This window comes from Schistocerca americana, chromosome 3, assembly GCF_021461395.2.
Source record: "Schistocerca americana isolate TAMUIC-IGC-003095 chromosome 3, iqSchAmer2.1, whole genome shotgun sequence".
In the NCBI taxonomy this organism is placed as follows: domain Eukaryota; kingdom Metazoa; phylum Arthropoda; class Insecta; order Orthoptera; family Acrididae; genus Schistocerca; species Schistocerca americana.
The window spans coordinates 754,914,249-754,939,514 of NC_060121.1; positions in this window are offsets into that span (position 1 = coordinate 754,914,249).

Sequence of the window (25,266 nt, forward strand, 5' to 3'; positions counted from 1 at the left end):
CTTCTTCATATTTTTCATTGTCAATATTGAGGCTGAAGAGCAGTGTAGGATGCTGCTGCCAGCCCGCATGATGTACAGGTGTTTAAAATAACAATAAAGGAAAAAAAACTCGCTAGGGGGCGAGTCTAGTCAGTTGGTCAGTCAGAGTGAGGCTAGGTCAGTCTCGCGTCACCAGTTGTTGGTCTGTCTCTCGTTCGCATTTGTGCGGCAGTCAGTGTCTGTCTGTCGTCGGAGTGCGAGTATGTCTGTCGTTTGGATCAAACTTTAAGCCAGAAAATGAGAGTCTTGCCGCCCCGCCAGTAACAGAACTCAGCTAGTGGACGCCCGGTCGGGGCTGAGTTCCTGCATCTGAGTCTGCGCGTTAGGCCGCCAGTCTGCTCGAGTTGTTCGGGCAACGGTCATTGGCGGTTGGATCGGTCGGTTGGTCGGTCGCACACTGAGGCGAGATGACCTGTCCGCCTTGAGCGTCGGCGCATGTGAGGTCCCCACGTGAGTCCAACGGGCCGCGCCGTATAGAAAGGGGTAGTGGCTTCGCGGCCGACACGGCAGCAACAGGAGCGGAACCACGACATCGGGCTGGCCGGGGTGAGCTGCAACTCCGTGCGACGGGAGATCGGCGCGCCTTCCTGTGTCCGTTGAAGCGGCTGGCAGCGGACGGTTCGGGAGAGCGTTGGGGGTGCTGCGCCAGGCCTTCGTCAGAAATCACAGTTTATTAGAAGTTACGTGATTGGAGATATGTTGTTTTATTTACTTGTTAAATTCTACTTGTTTTCTTGGTGAGGTACCAGCCGCTTTGTTTTGAGGTCCTCCCAGCATTCTTCTCCGTTTGCCCACCCGCGGGAAGGTGGTTATTTGTGAATTTGGTGGTCCGTTTTCCCTTGTGGAGTTGAGGAGGGTTACAGCAATCTGCGGTTCGGGTTGTTCAGTAATCCCCCTGTCAATCTGCCTCTGTCATGTTTGTCGGATTCGGTGTTAACGAATTTATGGAATTAAGGTGTAAAGGCCGAATTCCTGAAATATGTTTTTATCTGGCCTATCATCTTGCGTGGCGGTATATGTGTAATGTAGAGAATGTTGTACATTTTATGTAAGTCTGAATTTCATGGGTTTTATTTAAATAGTCATTTTTATAAAGTTGCCACCCTTCCACCGTAAGAGTCGGTTTAAAAAAGAAATTGTACTTCAGTGGCAAATAATTTCTTAGTATGAGTTTTTGTACCATTTCCATCCCTCTTACAGGGTGCATAGTTAATGTGTTTGTGTGAGTTGTTAAAATTTTTATTTTAAAGTAATCTGGTGTGTTGCAGATTTGCACCAGTGTAGTCTTTCAGAGGTTGTTGTGAGCGGTCGTGACTACGGCCGTGTTGAAAGGGAGCGGCAAGCATCTCAGCCCGAAGGCTCATACCGTCAATATTGTTCTTTCTCTCTCTAAATAAAATTGTAACTTGATATTTCGAGGGTGCTTTTCCGCTTATAAATTTTAAATCTGTTTTTGAAAAGGCTCTTATGAATATAGTTCCATTTCTTAAAGGTAATTTCATTTTCATCAGTTACTCCCTGGCAACTACTTCCACGCTCACATAGTGTGATTAAATGTGTTAATGTTCTTGATGAATCGCTAGTAAATAAAGTAAATTCTTTACGAAAAGATTTTGAAAGTAAATTCACGGTTCAGCGACACTCACCGGTGAAGAGAACATGATGCCAATCCTGAACGGTCCATTCGGCATATTGTTGGGGCCCCATCTGTACCGCGCTGCATGGTGTCGTTGCAAAGGTGGACCTCACCATGGACGTCGGGAATGAAGTTGCGCACCACGCATCCTATTCCGCACAGTTTCAGTCGTAACACGACGTCCTGTGGCTGCACGAAAAGCATTATTCAACATGGTGGCGTTGCTGTCAGGGTTCCTCCGAGCCACATCGATAGTTAGCAATCATCTACTGCAGTAGTAGCCCTTGGGGGGCCTGAGCGAGGCATGTCATCGACAGTTCCTGTCTGTCTGTATCTCCTCTATATCCGAACAACATCGCTTTGGTTTACTCCGAGACGCCTGGACACTTCCCTTGTTGAGAGCCCTTCCTGGCACAAAGTAACAATGCGGACGCGATCGAATCGCGGTACTGACAGTCTAGGCATGGTTGAACTACAGACAACACGAGCCGTGTACCTTCTTCCTGCTGCAATGGCTGGAACTGATCGGCTGTCGAACTCTTTCCGTCTAATAGGCGCTGCTCATGCATGATTGTTTACGTCTTTTGGCAGCTTTAGTGACATCTCTGAACAGTCGAAGTGACTGTGTCCGTGATACAATATCCACAGTCACCGTCTATCTTCAGGAGATCTGGGAACGAGGGTGATGCAAAACTTTTTGATGCTTGTATATTTATTTGACACATAAAGGGGCAAGGTTGTTAACAAAAATCTCTAAAAGTTCTTGGTCGGTTTACTTCAAATTTCTACACGGTCCCATAATGAACATTTTGGCGGATATAGGGTATATATTTTAATATGTATATCGGAAAGTACTTAACGAGTTTACTTCAAATACAGGGAGCAAAAGGCTATTTGCAATTTGTACAGAAACCATACGACAATTACAAGGGTTGAGGGGCATGGAGGGGAAGCAGGGGTTGGGAAGGGAGTGAGACAGGGCTCTTGCCTATCCCCGATGTTATTCAATCTGTATACTGAGCAAGCAGTAAAGGAAACAAAAGAAAAATTCGGAGTAGGAATTAAAATGCATGGAGAAGAAATAAAAACTTCGAGCTTTGCCAAAGACATTGTAATTCTATAAGAGAAAGCAAAGGATCTGGAAGAGCAATTGAACGGAATGGACAGTCTCTTGAAAGGAGGTTATAAGATGAACATCAACAAAAGCAAAACGCGGATAATCGAATGTAGTTGAACTAAATCGGGTGATGCTGAGGGAATTAGATTACAAAATGATACACTTAAAGTAGTAACTGAGTTTTGCTGTTTGGGGAGCAAAGGTACTGATGCCGGTCGAAGTAGAGAGGACATAAAATGTAGAGTGGCAATAGAGAGGAAATCGTTTCTGAAGAAGAGAAATTTGTTAACATTGAATATAGATTTAAGTGTCAGAAAGTCGTTTCTGAAAGTATTTGTATGGGATTAAGAAATTTGTGACACAACTTGACCAGAAGAAGGGATCGGTTGGTAGGACATGTTCTGATTCATCAGGGGATCACCAATTTAGTATTGAGGGCAGCGTGGAGGGTAAAAATGGTAGAGGGAAACCAAGAGATGAATACACTAAGCATATTCAGAAGGATGTAGGTTGCACTAGGTACTGGGAGATGAAGAAGCTTGGACAGGACAGAATAGCATGAAGGGCTACACCAAACCATCCTCTGGACTGAAGACACCACACATGAATAAATTAATGTGCTCATCCCAATCTTGTTTTTATTACCATCTTATACCTTTTTATTTTGATATCATGCGGTTCTCCCATACAGGATCTATGGTTAGGGATCTAACATTTCATTGTGTTAGTTAACCTGTTTGCATACAGTAATTCAGCTTGGTTTTCATGGATGTATGTGTCTCACAGTGAATTGTGTGATTCAGAGTATTACATTCTACACACCTGAGGTTTCGCATGGTAACATGCGTCTAAAACTAGTTTAGGATTCTGTTTTTTTTTCGGATATAACTGCGAAATTACTTTAAACTAACCATGAGGATACACAAAGAAAGTTTTTTACATGTCCACTAAAGGTTTGCAATGTAAAACAAATACCAGTTGGCGCAATAATCGGCACAACTTAAACGTAAGTTCCAGCAGCTCATTAGTACCCTCTGTCAGCAAGTGTTACCCTCTACAGTCCTGGCCAACAGTCTACAGCACCTCCTGTAGCTCTTTGGGAATGGGTGCCCATATTGCCCCTGTGCTCGTTTTTATATATATTTTCTCCTTTATTAATTAGGAGTCATTACCGACAATACAAGTTTTTGGCGATTACCTGTTTCAATTTTTAGGAAACCATAATAGAAGAGACCACTCCTTCCACTATCACAACAAACGGTCTGTTGAATAAATGTGTCGTTGACATAGCATGACACAGACTCATATGCCTCAAAATTCTTGTAAGAAAGATCTACGACTTTAAAAAAAATTATAACTGTCCTGGTTTCATAAAAACTTATATTTGAAATTGTCGTAGTGGAAAGAACGGCCTGATCAGACTCAAAATCGGCTAACGTCCAGAATTTGCATTATCATTCATGAGGTCAACAAATACTCTCTTAAGATAAGATAGCATTTGACGATCTGGAAAAAGTGTCCGACAATTTTAAATGGTGTATGATGATTTAAATCCTTTGAAGAACAGGGATAGACTATAGGGAAAGACGGGTAATATACAATATTTACAAGAACCAAGAAGGAACAATAAGAGTGGAAGACCAAGAATAAAATCCACCGATTAAGAAAGATGTAAGACAGGGGATGTAGTCTTTCGCCTCTGTTGTCCAATCTATATGTCGAAGAAGCAATCACGGAAATAAAAGAAAGATTCAAGTGTGGGATTAAAATTCGAGATGAAAAGGTACCAATGCTAAATCGCTGATGACACTGCTATCCTCAGAGAAAGTAAAGAATAATTGCAGGGCCTGTTGAATAGAATGAGCAGTTTAAGGACTTAAATGAATTCAGAGTGAATAGCAGAAAGACGTAAGGAATGAGAAGTAGCAGCGAAAAACTTAACATCGTAATTGGTGATCACGAAGCAGATGAAGTTAAGGAAGTCTGCTACCTATGCAGCAAAAAAAATTGCTGGTGGAAGGAGCAAGGAGGGGATGTAGTCTTTCGCCTCTGTTGTCCAATCTATATGTCGAAGAAGCAATCACGGAAATAAAAGAAAGATTTAAGTGTGGGATTAAAATTCGAGATGAAAAGGTACCAATGCTAAATCGCTGATGACATTGCTATCCTCAGAGAAAGTAAAGAATAATTACAGGGCCTGTTGAATGGAATGAGCAGTTTAAGGACTTAAATGAATTCAGAGTGAATAGAAGAAAGACGTAAGGAATGAGAAGTAGCAGCGAAAAACTTAACATCGTAATTGGTGATCACGAAGCAGATGAAGTTAAGGAAGTCTGCTACCCAGGCAGCAAAAAAATTGATGGTGGAAGGAGCAAGGAGGGCATAAAAAGCAGACTACCACTGGCAAAAAGGGCATTCTGACCAGGACAACTCTCCTAGTGTTAAACATACGTCTTAATTAGGGGAATAAATTGTTGAGAATGTGCGTTTGGAGCACAGAATCGTATGGCAGTGAGACATGGGCTATGAGAAAGCCGGGGCAAAAGAGAATAGAAGTATTTGAGATGATGTGCTATAGAAGAATATTGAAAATTAGGTGGACTGATAAGGCAAGAAATGAAGAGGTCCTTTGCGGATTTGGCGAGAAAAGGATTATATGGAAAACACTGACAAGAAGGGACAGGATGATAGGACATCTGTTAAGATATCAGGGAATAGTTGCCTCGGTATATTAAAGAAAACCGTAAAGGATAAAAACTATAAAGGAAGACAGATATTGGGGTATATCCAGTAAATAATTGAGGACGTAGGTTGCATAGGCTACTCTGAGACGAAAAGGTTGGCACAGGACGGGAATCCTGTAGTTCGTTCGTCCGCAATACTCGCTTCCTCACAGAGAAAATCTGCTATCAAACGGAAAATTTTCCTGTTACTTGCGAGCTGCCTGGGATCGTTTCTTGTCAGTATTTCTGTTCATGCTGGCGTTCTCGAGCCAGAACCCTGGTGGGAGTGTTTATAGCGCTCTTCCGCCGTGTAATCGGTTGATCTCTCCTAGCGTAAGTCAAGGGAACCGCTTTTTGTGGGTACCAGCCGCCACGCCAGGCGAGTCCATTGTTTCTGCAGATCCTTAGCGCTACCTCCCACTCTTTTTCATCCATATTTGGAATGAAGCTCGCAGTTCTAAAAGAACGACTGTGAGAATTGACTGACCAATGAACAAAGGACAACGGCCCCAAGTGTTGCGTAGCAACCATACTGGCGGGAAAAAGATCGCAAAACCAAGAAGTTGTGCGACATGAACGAAAGTTGGTAGGCGTGTTCCTACATCTGCAAGATGATGTCTTTTTATATTTCGGGCCAGTCACGTAAGAGTAGCTCTAGTAATGCCGCTGTGAGGATGCAAATCAAATACAGTTTAAGGGGGGACGTTGATGAAAAACACACACTATTTCAAAAATGCACCAAACCCACAGTTTTGGAGATATGGCAATGATATTTTGTACCATGCTTTACGTGAAAGTAACACATTTACATACAAAATCCTTTGATTATATATATTCAACTTTTTTTAATGAAATTTGAAGTTTTATTTTCAAAAAATAATATATGTTCCTTTTTCTCAGAAAGTATTCAAGAGATTTCTACGAAAATTTCTCTGTTGCATCTCTTTATATGTTGTAAGCTTCTCTCATGAGGTTTTTGAAATAGGTCAAATAGGAGAATTTTCACAATCTTTAAATTGTAATTTCACAAGTACAATTTTAAATTCATGCAAAATTCCAAGCACTTTGCCTCATATCTCAGCTTGCAATCAGAATTTCAAAATTTTCTTTTGAGAAAACGTTTATTGGCTTTACAGAAATATGTGTACAAAATTTCATAATTCTAGCATTCATAGAATCTGAGGAAAAGGTACATAAGCTTTAAAAAACAAACTTTTCAGGAAACGCAGTTTAAAGTTCTACCTAACTTTTTTCCTTATGTCACTTCTTCAGGAGGCACCACATTTGTACTCTGGATCGTCTTTCCCTTCAAGGCTTCTCTTCTGGTTTCTTGTTGTCTGTCTTGTTTCCTTTACCAAGTCTTCAACTGACTTTTCTGCTGCAGAGTCGCGCTGTAAATCTATTTTTCTCAGGATGTCTTGAGTAAAATTTCCTATCTTGAAGCCCATTCTTATTAATATACCTTCATCCTCCCGACGTTCCCGTAATTAAATACAATAACTGCATCATAAGTTACAATTCTGACAACTGTAGCAGATGCGAATGTGTTCTTAGGGCATCGTTTCCATATGAGTGAATTTAGAGACTCATTTGGATTTTGGATTTTGCCACGAACACACTTTTTGAGAAGTGCAGGATCGGCCAAAGATGATCTATGAAACCAAAGAGTATGTATCACTGCCTTCTAGATGTATCCGGCAGTCCGCAGCTCGTGGTCGTGCGGTAGCGTTCTCGCTTTCCGCGCCCGGATTCCCGGGTTCGATTCCCGGCGGGGAATCTCTTCCTCGTGATGACTGGGTGTTGTGTGATGTCCTTAGGTTAGTTAGGTTTAAGTAGTTCCAAGTTGTAGGGGGCTGATGACCATAGATGTAAGTCCCATAGTGCTCAGAGCCATTTGAACCATTTTTTTGTATCCCGCACAAGTTTGGTTGAAAGTAATACACAGAATCGTTGTTCACTGAGCTGGTATTGAAGTGCTGCTTCAAAACGTGGGTGTGCCAGGGGGGGGGGGAAGGGGGGAGGCGCGTGAAGCTTTTAATTAATTCTCAGGCACTTCGGATGCGATTCAGGCACTTCGGATGCGATTTCAGCATTGAAAATTTGGGAACTTATTGTCCATGACTTGTACTAACAAATAAAAAATCGAAAATTGACATTTTTGGTCAATTTCATCAAAGCCCCCCTTTAAATACACGCTGTAACGGACGTGAGCGTTAGTTAGTTACCTTTGAGACTGGAAATGGTGAGTTGATGTTAGTCAAGAATGGCTTAAAGGAGACAAAGACGCCATTATCAACACCTCACTGAGTTTGAAAGAGATCGTGTTATAGTACTACGAGAAGCTGTGATATTGCAGAGAGACTTGGCAGGGATGTAGCCATTGTACATGATTACTAACAGCTGTGGTCACGAGAATGTTGGGTCACAATAAGACCGGGCTCCGAACGGCCACGTGGCACTACCGAAAGGGAAGACCATCGTTTTCGGAGTATGTCTCTGGCGAATCGTACTGCATCTGCAGCAGCAATTTGATCAGCAGTTGGCACCGCAGTGGCACAACGAACTGTTACAAACTGGTTACTTCAAGGACAGCTGCAACCCAGGTGCCCAGTACTATGCACTCCACTCACACGAAATCACCGCATTTGCGAAGTCAGTGGTGTCAAGCGACAGCTCATTAGAGGGCAGCGTGGAGGTCTGTTGTGTTTTATGATGAAAGTTGGTTCTGCCTTGGTGCCAGTGATGGCGGCGTGTTGGTTAGGAGAAGGTCAGCCGAGGACCTGCAAACAACCTCCCTCTGTGCTACACACACTGGACCTACACCTGGAGTTACGGTCTGGGCAGCGATTTCGTATGACGGTAGGAGCACTCTCGTGATTATCCCACATACCTTGACTGAAAAATTGTACGCCATTCTGGTGATTCGACCAGTTGCGTTGCCATTCATCAACAGCATTCCATGCGGTGAAATTTTCGCTCTGCAGCGGAGCGTGCGCTGATATTCCATGAGGTGTTTTCCAACAGGCTAACGCTCGTCCACATACTGCTATTCTAGCCCCAACATGCCTACAGAGTGTCGACATATTGCCTTGGCCTTCTCAGTCACCAGATCTGTCTCCAACCGAGCACGTATGGGACATCATTGGACGACAATTTCAGCGTCATCCACAAACAGCATTAACCGTCTGTATTGACCGACTAAGTGCAACAGTCACGGAACTCCATCCCACAAACGGACATCCGGCACCTATACAACACAATGCGTGCACGTTTGCATTCAACGTTCTGGCGATTACACCGATTATTAAGGTACAACCATTTCACATTTGCAACGCCAAACTCGCGCTTACACTAACCTTTTATCTTGCAATGTTAATAGCTTAAATATGTTATCTAGTCAAATGTATTGTCCAAATTTCATTACTCTACTTAATTATGTTTTGGTGTTGCCATTTTTTTCCATCAGAGTACATGAAATATTCACTTTTTTTAAACACATCGATATGGTGAAAGAAATTACTGCTGTCACTATTTCAAACCAGCCGATAAATAAGGCGCACAGTACTGGGCGGTATTATATGTCTTACAGAAATACTTCATAATTTGGAACATTCAGTACGAGGCTTACGCGTGTAAAATTAGTACGTGAATATCAGCACACCACAGATGTCACCAAATGTATGAAGTATGAACCGAAACAATCAACAGATTTTTTGCAATAGTAATAGTGGAAGTTTTATACAAGTTTTTTCAGGATGCCTTGGCGTACATATCTACGATCAGAAACCAAGAACTACCAAAGACATACCCTGTTTCTGGCAGAAGGAACATGTAATTGTATCTCCGCGACCATTTTTGACCAACTGAGTTTCGGATCTCAGTCCGTGCACGACAGTGCACGGTACCAACACGAGCGCGAAAACGCTGTTTTTCAGGGGGCCATATCTCGGGTTCTATTCATCACAGAGATACGAGAGTCCACAACAATATAGGACTAAAATTTAAACATTACACGCTCCCATTATCCCATGGAGCAAATCAGTTGGTTGTTTTGTGATAGGTTTAGTCTAGCGTGGCCCTTAGCGGCTTAAGAAAGCGCCATCTGTTCATGGGCGGTTCCTGAAAAATCCACGAAAAATCGTGATTTTTGGGTACGATAAGTTCCAACTGTGGAGGTGGCCAATTCTATAATTTATATTCATGGCTGATCTTTGAAATTTTCGCTGTATGTTCTTAGGATGATACTCTCGGGGAATTATGACATTTCTTTTTATATTATTACTCTTTACCGATGATCCAGATGTCCAAAGTTACAGTAATTACGAGGAAAACAGCAGTAACGGCTTTTTTAGCTGTTTTTGCGCTGTGTGCCGCAATTATCTAAATATCTAACCACAGCAAATGAGTTAAATTTTAACCGCACATCTTTGAGACACTCATCTAGAAATATCATTTTCCCGTTTTCATAATTTAGAGATTGCAGATTAAAAGCGATAGAACTTGAAGGATTCCAAGATAGAAGCGGTAAGAGAACAAACGTGACATAGTCTACTAAAAGGAAGGTGAGATGTCGTGAAAAAATTATTGAAGAAATTCGCAAATGACACGGAATTTAAATTAGCACATGGTCCTTAGCTACTCATATCGAAAAGATAAATAACAGTATTTGTTCATGACGCAATTTAACAAATTCTCCTTACCCAATTGCTCTTCGCTTTTATGTTTTGGACGGTCTAAATTACGTTTCAGACGCAAAATGGTAGCACGAATAGCTGGATAGTCGCGTCATTGTCTCATTCCATCTCGAAAAGAATATTTGAGCAAGTTGCACAAATACAACTTTTTGTGGTAATTCCTTATTTTCATTCTTCCGTTGAAGTGGAGTGGACGCGGAAGATTTGCGCCAGTATCCAGAAAACTGAGACTGAGACAATGATAAGCAAATTACAAAATGTTCAAATGTGTGAGAAATCTTGTGGGACTTAACTGCTAAGGTCATCAGTCCCTAAGCTTACACACTACTTAACCTAAATTATCCTAAGGACAAACACACACACCCACGGCCGAGGGAGAACTCGAACCTCCGCCGGGATCAACTGCACAGTCTATGACTGCAGTGCCCCAGACCGCTCGGCTAATCCCGCGCGGCTGTAAATTACAGCTTCCATGGTTATACAGTGGTCTTCTAACACGTCCCACAATGGTCTTCTATATTTTGAAGGGAAGTGTATCATACTAGCGCCGTACATTATTTTAGTAACCGAAATAGAGCAAAGTTACGATTTCATGTATGTCATAATCCGTTTGTAAGAGCAGGAACAAATTTTCTGTACAAAACGCGCTGGTCACGACTTTCAAAGGTACGTTCGCGTTCGTGATCCACACATTGATGTTACAATCCACGTATGCGCCTTTTTGCAGATCGTGACCTCTTAAGAGCTGATGAATCACATTACCATCTTGCAGTCTTTGCTCGTAACGGGCATGTTAAATCGCAAAACAGATTCTCGTTAAAGGTCGCCTGCAGTTCTCAATTTGCGTGAATTGCGATAAAGGCAAATACAGAATGCCTCAAAATAAAGCGGACACTCTTTTAAGGTGAATATCGCTTTATTTAAAGTAAATAGAGATGAAAATTGGTTAGTGTCTCATGTATTAAGGTGGAACTTAAGGTGGTATGTGCACAAAACGACCACCTTCCACCGCAATGCATCGACGAAAACGACTAACAACAGAGCGACATACAAACTGCTTATTTCTAACGGAATGGCATACCAGGAATCCTCAATTTGCTCTCTTAGATCATCCAGTGATTGTAATTTTGCAGTGTACGTGGTGTTCTTGACTGAACGCAAAAGACTGAAGTCTGAAAGGGTTAGATCCGGTGATGGAGCTGTTGATTGATTGATTGACTGAGGAGAGGTTATGGGACTAAAAAGCGAGATCAACAGTCCCGCGATTCCATAGGTACTTTCGCAAGAGAAAAAGGGTCCGCTAAAAGGAACGGATCCAGTCAGAGGGGACAAACTATAAAGCCAGGAAGTTAAAATACACACAGTAGAAGGCATAAAAGGGTAGATCAAATCTAAAAACTGTATAAACAGAGGGAGAAAAGAGCGGTCTTTGCTTGGGGTAGGCGTCATGTGTCCCAGACCTGGAAAACACGAAGAGAGACTCCAAACACAACCCCCCTGCCCCTGCCCCTGCCCCAGGAATAAAGCAAAACCTTATATTTGAAAATAAAAACCACTTATACATAGGAAACTGAGGACCAGTCTAACCATCCTTGAATCGTCTGCTCATATTAAAGACAAGGAAATTTGAAGGCTATACTTAGTACGAAGGGCCAAAAGAAGGGGACATTCCACGAACATATGGGATACCGTCAGTCTGGCTCCACAGCCACATTGTGAGGGTGGCTTGTTACGCAAGAGAAAAAATGTGTGAGCCTCGTATAACCAATGCATAGAGGCAAAAGACAGTGGACTCCTTCGGAGAGGAGTGGAAGGAAGAGCGCCAAACTGCAGTAGTCAGTTGTCCGAAGCCTATTACTGAAACCATTAGGCGACCAGATGTCATTCTAATATTGGGTAAAGAGAGATTTGATGTGGATCTGCATATGTGCAACTAGAATCATGAAAGGGAGTGGGGGGGGGGGCTAATTATCTGCCTCTCTAGCGAAACGGTCAGCCAGTTCCATGCCCAAATGACTTGGGACCCAGAGAAAGACAAGTGAGCGAGTGGCACGGCCAAAGGCAGAAAGAAGATCTGGACGGCAGTGACCAAAGAGTGAAGAGATTATCATCGTTCTATAGTCTGCGGGCTGTTCGTTGAGCCGGTACATGTTAAAACACTGTGGAGGGAGGCCTCAGTAACAAAATAGAGGGCCCTGTTGAAGGCTAGCAGCTGTGCTGTGAACACACTAGGTGATCCCTGCAATAAATGATGCTCCATGCCAGTAGGAGGCGTGAAAGTGTATCCTGTCTTATCAATTTTCTTACACTGAAGAGCCAAAGAAAATGGTACACTTGCCTAATATCGTATACGGCCCCCGTGAGCACCGAGAAGTGCCGCAACACGATGTGGCATGGACTCGACCAGTGTCTGACTTAGTGCTGGAGGGAACTGACACCTTGAATCCTGCAGGGCTGTCCATAAATCCGTAAGAATATGAGGGTTTGGAGATCTCTTCTGAATAGCATGTTGCAAGGCATCCCAGATCAGTAACGTTTGGGGAATGGCTCCGAAAGTCCTTATCGATGATTTTTCATGGGATGGTTCGCACACTGACATTTGTTGATGGCCCAGCACTGAAATCTGCACCAGTTTGCAGAAGGGTTTCACTTCTGTCACGCTGAACGATTCTCTTCAGTCGTCTTTAGTCCCGTTCGCACGGGATCTTTTTCCGGCAGCAGCGATGTCGGAGATTTGATGTTTTATTGGATTCATGTTATTCACGCTGCACTTATGAGTGGTTGTACGGAAAAATCCGCACTTCCTCGCTACCTCGGAGATGCTGTGTCCCATCGCTTGTGCGCCAACCATTATCTAACTTAAATCTTGATAACCTGCCATTGTAGCAGCAGTAACCGATCTAACAACTGTGCTAGACAATTGTTGTCTTATATAAGCGCTGGCAACCGCAGCGCCGTATTCTGCCCGTTTACATATCTCTGTATATGAATATGCATGCCTACACAAGTTTCTTTGGCGCTTCAGTATAGAACCATCAGTGTAGAAGATGGTAGCATCCTGGAACTCCTCAATGATGGAATAGACAAGACGCTGGTATATCATAGCGGCGACAGAGACCTTAGAACCCTGGAATAGGTCGGTCCTATTCCGTGATCGAGGAGCCATCCAACGGAGGTTTTGGGAGGACATACATGTAGCACATTCTAGTGAGTGGAGATGGAGATCCCGACAGAGGGTAGTGAGACGCGCGCAAGCCGGCAATCCCACCTGTGAGGAGCTATCAGGAGGGAGGACGCAGTACACAGGACGGTCAGGAAATTGTCGAATAGCAATTGCCAACTACGAATTGGCTGTTGTATTTGTAAAGGGTGAATTCTTCATTGTGAAGAGATTGTCGACGGGACTAGTGCGAAAGGTACCAACAGCAGACGCACCCCATAATGATGAACAGGGTCAAGTAGATTCAAAGTGAAAGTAGCCACCGAGTCATAAACCTGACAACCATAATCTACTCTGTGGAAAATCAGCGAATGGTAAAGATGGAGAAGAGTAGCACAATCTGCACCCCCAAGATGTGTGGCCCAGGAGACAGAGAACATTAAATTTCACAGGTAGGTAATCTTCAGGTGGCGAATATGGGACAGCCACATCATCTATTTATCAAAAATAAGGCCAAATAAATGGGACTGTGCTACAACATCTAGGCGCTGGATCGGGATGTACTGTGGGTCAACGGCAAAAATGCATAACCTGCGGCTTGGAGGAGAAAACTCGAAGTCATAAGAGAGAACCTTCGCTGATGCACATCAGATGGCGCCTTGGAGCTGGCGTTCAGCAGATGCCGCTGAGTGGGAGCTGCGCCAGACGCAAAAAATCGTCGACATACAACCCCAGGGTAAACAGAGGCCCAACAGAGGTTACAAGTCCATTGGTGGCAATGAGGAAGAGTGTGACACTTAACACAGAACCTTCTGGGATACTGTTCTCCTGGATCCGAGAAGTACTGAGTGAAGTACCAACTCGAACCCAGAAGAGCATGTGAGATAAAAACTCGCAGATAAAAATCAGAAGGGGGCCACGAAAGCCCCAGTCATGGAGGGTAACTAGAATGTGATGACGCCAGCATCGTCGTTTGCTTTATGTAGGTAAAAGAAGACTGCGACAAGGGGCTGGCGGTTAGTAAAATACTGTTGGACTGCTGTTTTCAATCTGAGTAAATGGTCAGTTTGAGATCGTCCTACCCAAAAGCCACACTGGTATGGAGAGAAAAGGCCCCGAGATTCGAGTACCCAACATAATCGCAAGCTAACCATCCTCTAGTACAAAGCACAAAGTATGTTGGTCAGGCTTATTGAGTGGTAGCTATTGAGAGACGTTGGCTTCTTCCCAGGCTTAAGGATGGGTATAACAAAACTGTCTCGCCACTGTGAAGGGAAGGCACCTGTGAGCCTAATGTAGTTTAAGACCCAAAGTAGATGTTGCCTCCGTGTAATGAGCATGTGTTGGATCATCCGGTTGTGGATGGAATTCGGGCATGGGGCCATGTCTTGTGAAGAGGTAAGAGCCTGCAAGAATTCCCATTCAGTGAAGGGTTCATTATAGGAATCAGCTTGGTGGGAGATGAAACAGAGTGTGGCTTCTTCAACTGATGGATTCTGCCAGAGAAAGATAGCAAGATAGAAAGAGGACACTGATGCTGTCACAAAGTGGGCCACGAGATGTTCAACAATGATTGATGTATCAGAACAAAGAGCACTCTGTAGGATAAGACCCTGGACTGCTGATTGTCGCTGGCGGCCTAGAAGGCTATGAAGCTTGGACCAAACCTGCATCGAAGTGGCAGACATCTCCAGGGAGGAAACATAGCTCTCCCAGCATTCTTTTTTACTCTGCTTAATAGGGCAGCGAGCGTTAGCACGGAGACGCTTAAATACGATAAGATTGGTCTGCGAAGGGTGTCAGTTAAACCGTTGCAGCGCCCATCGGTGGTCCTGAGTAGCAACTGCTACGTCCTTGGTCCACCAAGGGATCAGTCAACGACGAGGGAAACCTGTGAATAGGGGGATAGCAGTGCCAGTGGCATGAAAAAGTGTGGCAGAGACGTCTTGCACGATCGCATCAATTCAGTCCGAGAAAGAGGTGTCAAAGTGCTTAGCAGACCCATAGAAAGGCCAACTGGTTCTGCGGAATGATCAACGTGGGGGCCTGTCTGCCTAGCAGCGCCAGGGAAACGGTACAATCACTAGAAAGTGGTCACTAAGATCTTCATTGGGTGACCAATGTAGAGAAGCCACGAGAGCATGGGATGAGATCATGAGATTGATAGCAGAAAAGGTGTCATGAATGGCACTGAAGTGGGTAGGTGAACCGTCATTGAGAAGACACAAATCAAAGTCTGTAATCAGTTGGTCAATGAGAAAACCCCTACTCGCCGAAGTGGCACTCCCCCAAGGGGGTGCCGTGCATTGAAGTCCTTGAGGAGGAGGTACGAGGGCGGGAGTGCTGTATTGAAGTAGGCAGGTCAACATAAGGAAATGGCCTACCTGGAGAGAGGTAGACATTGCATATGGTGATTGCTGGGATCGTTCGCTCTCACACCACTATTGCTTCCAGGTTTGTACAAAGGGGGATCCAGTCACTGTTGACATCGGTGCAAACCAAAACATAGATCCCTCCAGACGCTATCTAGGGACTAGCCTGGTTCTGACAGAACACCACAAAACGTTGGAGGATGGTCATCACAGAAGTGCGTTTCTTGAAGAACAAGACAGAACGCAGAATAAGGGGAAACAAGTTGTTGTATTTCCAGTAGGTGATTACTAACATCCACTGCATTTCACTGGATTGTCGTGTGGCGAAAGTCAAGGTTAGACATAAAAAAGTCGAGGGGAGTTCATGTACCAGGTCAATGATCGTCACCGATAAGGATGGCATGACATCCATAAATAAGAAGTCAGACTCATGTTGCGAAGGGGGAGATTGCACCTCAAAGGACACTGGGGAGGGGGGTGGGCCTTGTCCTGGGACTTCTGTATCTTTTTCTTCTCTTTCGGAGGCTTAGGAGGGCAGGGCACAGAGGGAGAGCAAGCTTCCACAAAAGATTGCGGGCGACTTTGGGGCACACAGACAGTGCGTTCTGTAGCCAAGTTATGGGAGTAGGTGGGGAGACGCCAGAGGGAGAGGTCCTGCGGGAAGAGCCCCATCACTGGTGGGAGCCAAAGGAGGGGGATCCTTCTTTGACAGGGGACAGGGAGCACACGTGGAAAGGAGGGCGTGGGAACAGCAGGGGAGGTGGACAGGGCTGTATAAGAAAGGGAGGGGGAAGGATTTAACAAAGTAGAAGAAATCTACATTGGGAGGAGGTGATTACATGGGGGCTACACAGTCACAGCAATGGCCATTTGGCATTGTGGCATGCTCCAGGATGACAAGCAACAACTCCTTGGCAACATGGGGTGGGAATAACTCAGGCATCAATAGTGTTATGACTGTGTTGTCAGGGGGCTCAGCTTTATGGCTACATAACAGCCCCACCACACAGCCTTGCTACAGATGCTGGTGACCTAGCAGGACAAAAGGGGAGCTATGGCAGGGAAAGAAGAGGGGAAGGAAGGGGGCAGAGGAATCCATGCCACACACTGAAGACAGGAGGCTTAGAAGTGGAACTCAAACCGTAAGGGGGCACCAAATGCCAAAAAGGATGAAAGAGAGCCAGCCGGGGTGGCCGAGTGGTTCTAGGCGCTACAGTCTGGAACCGCGCGACCACTACGATCGTAGGTTCGAATCCTGCCTCGGACATGGATGTGTGTGATGTCCTTAGGTTAGTTAGGTTTAAGTAGTTCTAAGTTCTAGGGGACTGATGACCTCAGAAGTTAAGTCCCATCCAACTGGATAGCATGGTCAACATAAACAAGAACACGGAAGGAGGAGAAAGAGGAGGCAGCAGGGAAAGAGTGAGGATGGGGAGGAAGGGGCACAGTAACGGAAGAATGGGCTGCAATAGTGTGGGTCCCTGTGTACGTCATGCACGAACTGAACTCACGAAATAGCCATGGGCCCACTGAGGGGATGGGGTTGGGGGGGGGAGGCGTGATGGAGCTGTATTCTGCACAGAATTTCGTCTTCATCTTATCCATCTCGAAGGCATTGTGCGAATGAGAAATTCCTCACATCAGTTTGAGGTGGCGCCCCACCCATCAAAGTTTAATCTTCATTCTCAAAAATGTAGTTAAGACCTGTGCGGCGGCGCGGTTCCTTCCGTCCCTTCACGACGGAACCTGCACCTACCTGTGAACATTGTCTCAGCATATCATCAGTAGGGAAGCAGAGGGAAACCTACTGTACTTCGAGGCGAACCAGGCTGCAATTAAAGTCACTAAATCTACGTTTCCGGAGAAAGTTTTCACAGAAAATGAAAGGTTGGAAACTTTTGTCCTTAATTAATATATTCTGAAACTTAGGTGAACAAGTATCACTGCCAAGTCCGTGCTAGTCTCAACACAGCCATTCACAATCCCTTTCACTCACGTTAGCAAGTTTATGGTGTTGCATTTCCCGAAAACGTAATAGCTACAATAATACGGATTGCTTTTGATTGACAATGCTCGCCAAATATTAAGTCTGTCGGTAACTAACACAGTCACAGTTTATAGCCACCGACTTGCTCAATACACCACGCAAAGTTTGTCTTTTCTCGTCACACAATTCACTTAAAAATTCCGAAATTTCTACACACCCATCGGAATAATTCTGCCGTTACTTTACAACACTTTTGATGTATTGAAACACTGCTAGATCCGGCAACTTATCATTTCCATCGGAACTACTACTACACACGTCCGAACTGTTTCATGGCTAGGCTCCGACTCTTCCCTAGAATACTCTAAGTCTTCTCTACCAGCAGAGAAAGGCGCGCGAAGAATATTGCTTTACCATTGGTCAGTTTACTCAACAGCCAATAGCGAAACAACATTCTCCCGCGTCAGTCCGCGCTTTTCATCGATAACCAATCGCAAAATAGTAAACCTAACGACTGCACTTTTTATCGACGAAATTAAAATAATATGCTGAAGTTTTGTTTATGCATGAAGTTATTTACTATTGTTATTTATACCAGAAATAATTTTCCCTTTACCATAAACTTACTTTACAAATCTATTCGACAAAAATCCCCTTTTGTTCACATCCACTCTTCTTCGAAATGTTCCCACACTAAATCCCACTACATAACTCGTTAAACAATTATCTTCTTATTAACCTTAAACCATAATCAGGCATCATTCATACTCCTAATACACATTTATAACATTTTGCCTACACAAAATGACATAATAACACTTGATGAAAATACTAGAACAGTATATGATAAACATTCTATTACTTTAGTGCACTCTAGTGGGCACAATCGAAACTAAATCAGTCCTCTATCCAATATTGTCCTCTATCGGCTGATACGTAAACTACGTGCACATCCAGTTTCGCGTCACCATCTGTCACTATCCAGCTCTGAGACACATCTCCCACTTAACCGCCTCCTACGCCTCACCTGGAGCTATCATGTGCAATATTTCTAGATGATAGTCACCCATAGTAGGTTCTTCAGAGCATCATGGCACGTTTAACTCTCTAGACAACAGACCACATCAGATTGATATTCCTAGAAGGTTAATATGTCTTCAGTTATGTATGGGTTTTTGTTAGCCAAGTATACGAAATTAAGACGGCTAACTGTTCCATTAAGTTTAAAGTCATTTCATCCTCACAAACAATTAGACCATATAAAAGGTCTTCCTCTTCATACATGCTGGTCACTCACGAAATTCAGTTCGCCTGCCGGGATTATCCTCGGTCAGAGCATGAAAAAGTCTCGGACTGTAAAGCCGTCGGCACACGGACCGTGCTGTCGAACGTCGAGGTTGAGCGTGCCGTGTTCAGCGTGCTACTGAACGTTCAGAAACGATGCGACTTGTGCATACGCCACGTGGGTTCCACAGTGGTAGGCACGATCGCAACGCGCTGCAGAGTTAGTTGTCGGCTGTATCTGGCTCGTAGATCACATTGTTTACGAAATGTACAGCCGTAGACTTCCTCTATTAGCTGTATTAAAACGTATTTTTTCTCCCTTGTCCACATGCAAGTCAGGTTGTTCTGTCTGTGGTATTCATAAATAAAAACCTCAATATCCTTCAAAATATTAGAAGGTAAAAAAGGAGGTACTATGTCTAGTCAGTAAGGGCATCGGCTTATAAAAGTTTCATTACAAATAGCGCGACGCTAATTCGCAGTACCTCTCCACATTAGAAAAAAATTATTTCATCATTCTCACTTTTTAGCAAAACCGTGAGGTCATTCGTACTTTATCACTGTTCCTACTCAGTTGCAGAATCTCTACATGGGAATTACAAAACTTTAAAAAAATGCAAAATCTCTTACTGTAAGTAGAACAATGTGCTTTGTAGATTAAGCCAATCGAACAAACTCATCCTTCAAAAAGAGCAGCGCCCTTATGTTTACATAAAATGGAATATTATAGTACATACTTATATTAAACTAACATGAAAGCACCAGAACCTATTAAACTGAAGGTTAGAAGAAAATTTTGGGTGTAGTGGGATGCGAACCACCAACACTTCAAAATTTAGCTATGGAACTGTGACGCTACTCGTTTTTCTATCTGATTTTGTTCGTTGCATTTCTTCCGGGAGGACGCCCCATAACACCCGTTCAACTTCATCGTTGTTCCATTCAATTTTTTTTTTCAGCTAACCCTCTGACCGAACACACTGAGCTACTGTCCCGACAACTGCACAGCAGTAATAAATAGATATCAAGTAGTTGTAGCTGTATCAGTAATTGAAATTTAATTTTAAGAAATTGAACCAAGAATAACCCGTTTTTAAGGGATCGCCAACATGCTGTTGATTTCAAAATGACCTACGCTCACAATACTCAAGTTACAATAATTCTTTTAACACGAATATGGCGTTTCTTGTCATTTTATTACAACCAGTCACACAACTAACGGAGGTTTCTCGAGAGCTCCCCAGTTTTCTGGGGGTCAGAACGGCATAAGTACAGTCGTGGACAAAACGAGCGAGATCCCTCGCCTTTTTGTTATGCTGATCCGCACAACTTAAAGTCCGCTACGCAGCATAACAGGCAAGGCGACGAAGTGCTACCAGCATAGTATGCCCAGGCGTGAAATTGAAAAACTATCCGAACTTTGGCAGACTGTTGTCAATCATGTCTAAGTCTATATTGATGCTGATTAGTGTGTTAAACACAACATGTAAATATAAGATATAAATGAAAGAAGAAACGCTAATTAGTATGAACTGTACTAATAAAAATGAATTTCAGCTTATCGATATAACATAACTGTTTCAGTAAGACAAAGTACCCCAGATCGTTACGAATTAGCAAAATATTATGCGCATTCGGCCGCTAAACCGTCTGTGTCAACGTTCAGACCAGTCATACTGGATTACCATTGTGTAAATTTTCTTTACATAAACAGCCATATTTTTAGATTGCGTTCACATATAAGCTCACTTTTTTACACCACCAAGGGACCGTATACCGCAGGAAGTGCGATACATTTCCGCTTATTATGTCTAACCGTACTCGAGGTAAACGGGTTTTAAGGGTTGGGTAGACAGACGGTCAATAAGTGAGACTAGTAGGGTTCCATTTTTACCGATTTAGGTGACGAAATCCTAACAACGAAAACAGCAACGACAGTTACTGAAGATGAGGGCCGCATAAATAATTCCCCCTGCTCTTTATTCGAAATGTTCCAGTTGAAGTCGATACATCAGCATATTAATCTTAGCTACCCTTTCGATCCAAATCACGTTTACAGGAAAGCAAATAAAATCCATTTGCCTATACACGTGGCAATTCAGATCCTAGTATTAACGCCAGCGCGTTTTATAAGTGCGAGCATTCCCATAGCTTAAGAAACACTTGGGATAATGAACGTTTCCTGACTGTGGTGAGTCTATGTCGCTATGTCGCCGTTTATTTCCTGGGGCGGTGTAGAATTATCCTACTAAATTTACTCGCTAATAACAGTATTTGGTATTTCGATAAACATCCTGAATGACTGTCACATAAGCGATGACGTAAAGGTAGAAAATTCATTTTTTTGAGTCCGGAAAGCTCTATGCAACAGAAACTGCAGATCATTTTGCCATTTTCATTGCGAAATTGCCCGCTTATTCATGTCTGGGGTAATAATAGAGGGCTGTTTGCCTGGGTTGTCTGCTAGCGTAGTGAAAGGTGTTTACTACTGCAAGGGAGGTCCAGTTTGTTTTCGGTTCTGATCTCGATGGAGGCAGATAGACTATCAATACAGCAATTTCAAGAAATTCTCGAACCCCCAATTCGTTTTTTTGCTACCTTTATTCTGTACTTGCGCCCTGTGGATGTCAATATGAAACTCTTGTAGAATTTCATACTTGTTACTTCCTACTTTTTCCGCTTATGTAAATAATTGAATTGACTTAAGTGTGGCACTGAATGGTTTTTAACTGAATTTCGTTATGAATCTTCACACATTGCTAAATTTGCACACTTTCATGGTAGGTCAGCAACGGTAATCCAGTATGACTGATCTGAACGGTGACACAGACCGTTTCGCAGCCGAATGCGCATAATATTTTGCTAATTCGTAACGATCTGGGGTACTTTGTCTTACTAAAAAAGTTATGTTATATCGATAAGCTGAAATTCATTTTTATTAGTACAGTTCATACTTATTAGCGTTTCTTCTTTCATTTATATCTTATATTTACGTGTTGTGTTTAACACACCAATCAGCATTAATATAGACTTAGACATGATTGACAACAGTCTGCCAAAGTTCGGATAGTTTTTCAATTTCACACCTGTGCATACTATGCTGGTAGCACTTCGTCGCCTTGCCTGTTATGCTGCGTAGCAGACTTTAAAGCTGTGCGGATCAGAATAACGAAAAGGCGAGGGGTCTCGCTCGTTTTGTCCACGACTGTACATACGGGCTTCAACTGGAAGCCACTATGGCCTGTCAAAACTCTGCACCGGAGGGACATGGCGCGCATGTGGCGCACTGCCATCTCATTGGCCATCATTCAACCGATCGTCCAGAGTATCTGACGTGCTAGCTATTGTTCTGCACGTTCGAAAAGACTTCCCAACGGTCTGTTCCACGCTTTAAGGTCAGAAACCCGGCATGCTCAACGCTCAACATTCGGATGCACGCCCGTGTGCCGACGGCTATCCAGCTCTGAGACCGCAAAATTCGGTGACCATTGCTTTTTCTGGTCCCAGTCTCAGGAGAGCACTGATTAAAAGGCTTTTTCGGGAATTTTTTGTAGGTCTGAATCGCTGCATCAACACTTTCGTTGCCTTTTGAAAGTCTTCTTTCCACTTCGTCCCTTCTTCACACCATGCACCGTTTCATCCATTTAAAACTTGTTTCGGGTTCTTGTAATTGTCAACCTTCAAGGCGGCGATGTTCCGGGTGCAATTCTCCAATGCCATCTAATCTCACTCGCATTCCCTGTTTTCCACTAACACTTTAGCGCTCACTTTCCTTCTTCAAACAATAACGGTGTGTTTATTTCCAGTGCTACAAGAAATGGAAGCGTCGCTACATTTTTCACTGCCTTCTGAATTGCTATATACACAAAGAATACTTCTACCTTTTTAATTAGAGGTTAAGCTTCAAAGAGTGTATACATTATTTTGGGATATTCTGTATGTGAACTTGTGTTCTTTGTTTGCGTGTGTGTGTGTGTGTGTGTGTGTGTGTGTGTGTGTGTGTGTGTGTGTGCGCGTGAGTGAGGGAGAGAGAGAGAGAGAGAGAGAGAGAGAGAGAGAGAGACCATCTGGCAAAAAGGAATGCCATGATGAGCGCTTTGGTTTAGAAAGTTATTATACCACGAGACAAAAAGATCCTAATCTAGGTACTCTGATGCCTACGAGTAGTTATCACAAGGAATGAGTACTCAGATCGACAAATGATGCGAAGGCTGCGGCCAGAGACACCAATTATCGTGAAAGAGATCAAGACCAAAAAAGAAAACATTACAAGGGTTACACGAAACCCGTCCAGAAAAAAATCGATACATTCATATGGTGACATAGCATCCAATGCCTTTCACCTCAACCGTAGTGCCGGCCGATGTGGCCGAGCGCTTCTAGGCGCTACAGTCTGGAACCGCTCAACCGCTACGGTCGCAGGTTCGAATCCTGCATCGGGTATGGATGTGTGTGATGTCCTTAAGTTAGTTAGGTTTAAGTAGTTCTAAGTTCTAGGGGACTGATGACCTCAGAAGTTAAGTCCTATACTGCTCAGAGACATTTGAACCATTTTTTTTTTTCTTCAACCGGAGTAGGTAAGATATCTGCTTTGTACTGTTAAATACGATCTGGACCATCGAAAATAGGATGAATGCCACAGTGTATACTGTCCAGGATGTGTTAAGGGCTGCCACAACTGATTTCAGTAGCGCATGTGGGAGGGTATCTCCAGTACTCCGGCGGGCGCGTTTAACCGTTAGGATACTACGCTAGCATAAGATTTTTCGCAAAATTTACTAAGTTTGGGCAATACAGAGCGAAGGGTCCGAAGATGGACGCCTTAACACAATAGTGTGCAAAACATAAGGACAAGAATAACATTCACACGATGTGTCGTTGTCAAGTAACATGTTGTTGTGGCCTTAAGTCCGAAAACCTGTTTGATGCAGTTCTCCATTCCACTCTATCCTGTGTAAGCCTCTTCATCTCCGAGTAACTAAGTAACCTACATCCCTCTGAATCTGCTTACTGTATTCATCTCTTGGTCTCCGTCTACGATTTTTACCCCACACGCTTCCCTCCAGTACTAAATTGGTGATCCCCTCGTTTGGTCTTCTCCCCATTTCCGTTCAGTACCTCATTAGTTAGGTGATCTACCCATCTAATCTTCAGCATTCTTCTGTCGCACCAAATTTCAAAAACTTCTATTCTCTTCTTGTCTAAACAATTTATCGTTCATGTTTCACTTCCGTACATGGCTAAACTCCCTACAAATACTTTCAGAAACGACTTCCTGATACTTAAATCAGTACTCAACGTTAAAAAATTTCTCTTCTTCAGAAACGCTTTTCTTGCCATTGCCAGTCTGCATTTTATATCCTCCCTACTTCGACCGTCATCGATTATTTTGCTTCCCAAATAGGAAAACTCATTTACTACTTTCAGTGTCTCATTTCCTAATCTAATTCCCTCAGCATCACCTGATTTAATTCGACTACATTCCATCATCCTCGTTTTGCTTTTGATGATGTTCATCTTATATCCTCCTTTCAAGATACTGTTCATTCCGTTCAACTACTCTTCCAAGTCCTTTACTGTCTCTGCCAAAACGGCAATTTCATCGGCAAACCTCAAAGTTTTTATAACATAGCTCTATGGAACTTGAAAACAACAGCTAAGTATAACACAAAAGTAAGTGAAAAAGATATGCGATGAGACGAACAGAAATAACACGTATGTTCAAGGACAATAATTACATTAAAGTAACTATGATTTGTGATGGTCTACTAGACATTACAAACAGCGGGACATTGTTCTTAATACGGTGTGTGATCACCAAGGACGAGAACGCACGCTCTGCAACGAACTCTCATGCTGGCCACAAGGTTGGTAATTTCTTGCGATAGGCCCTTCCACTCGTCCACCAGCGTGGTTGACAAACTGCTGCATGGACGCTGGTGCATGTTGACGTGCTGCAATAAGTCTCAATAAGTCTCACAAACGCGTCCCACACGGGCTAGATGGAATTTGTGCAGGAATGGGCATTCGTCGAATATCCTCTCGTTCAAGAGTTCATGTGCGATATTCCATGCAGTCACATATGTCATCCATAAAAATGGAGTCAGGACCGAACGCTCCTCTGAACAGACATATAAGGCGAATCAGTATAGTGTCACACTCTCGTTGACCAGTGACTGTACCATGTGCAAAGATTTGCAATTCAATAGGCCCATGCAATATTATGACTCACCACAGCCTAACACACAGACCAC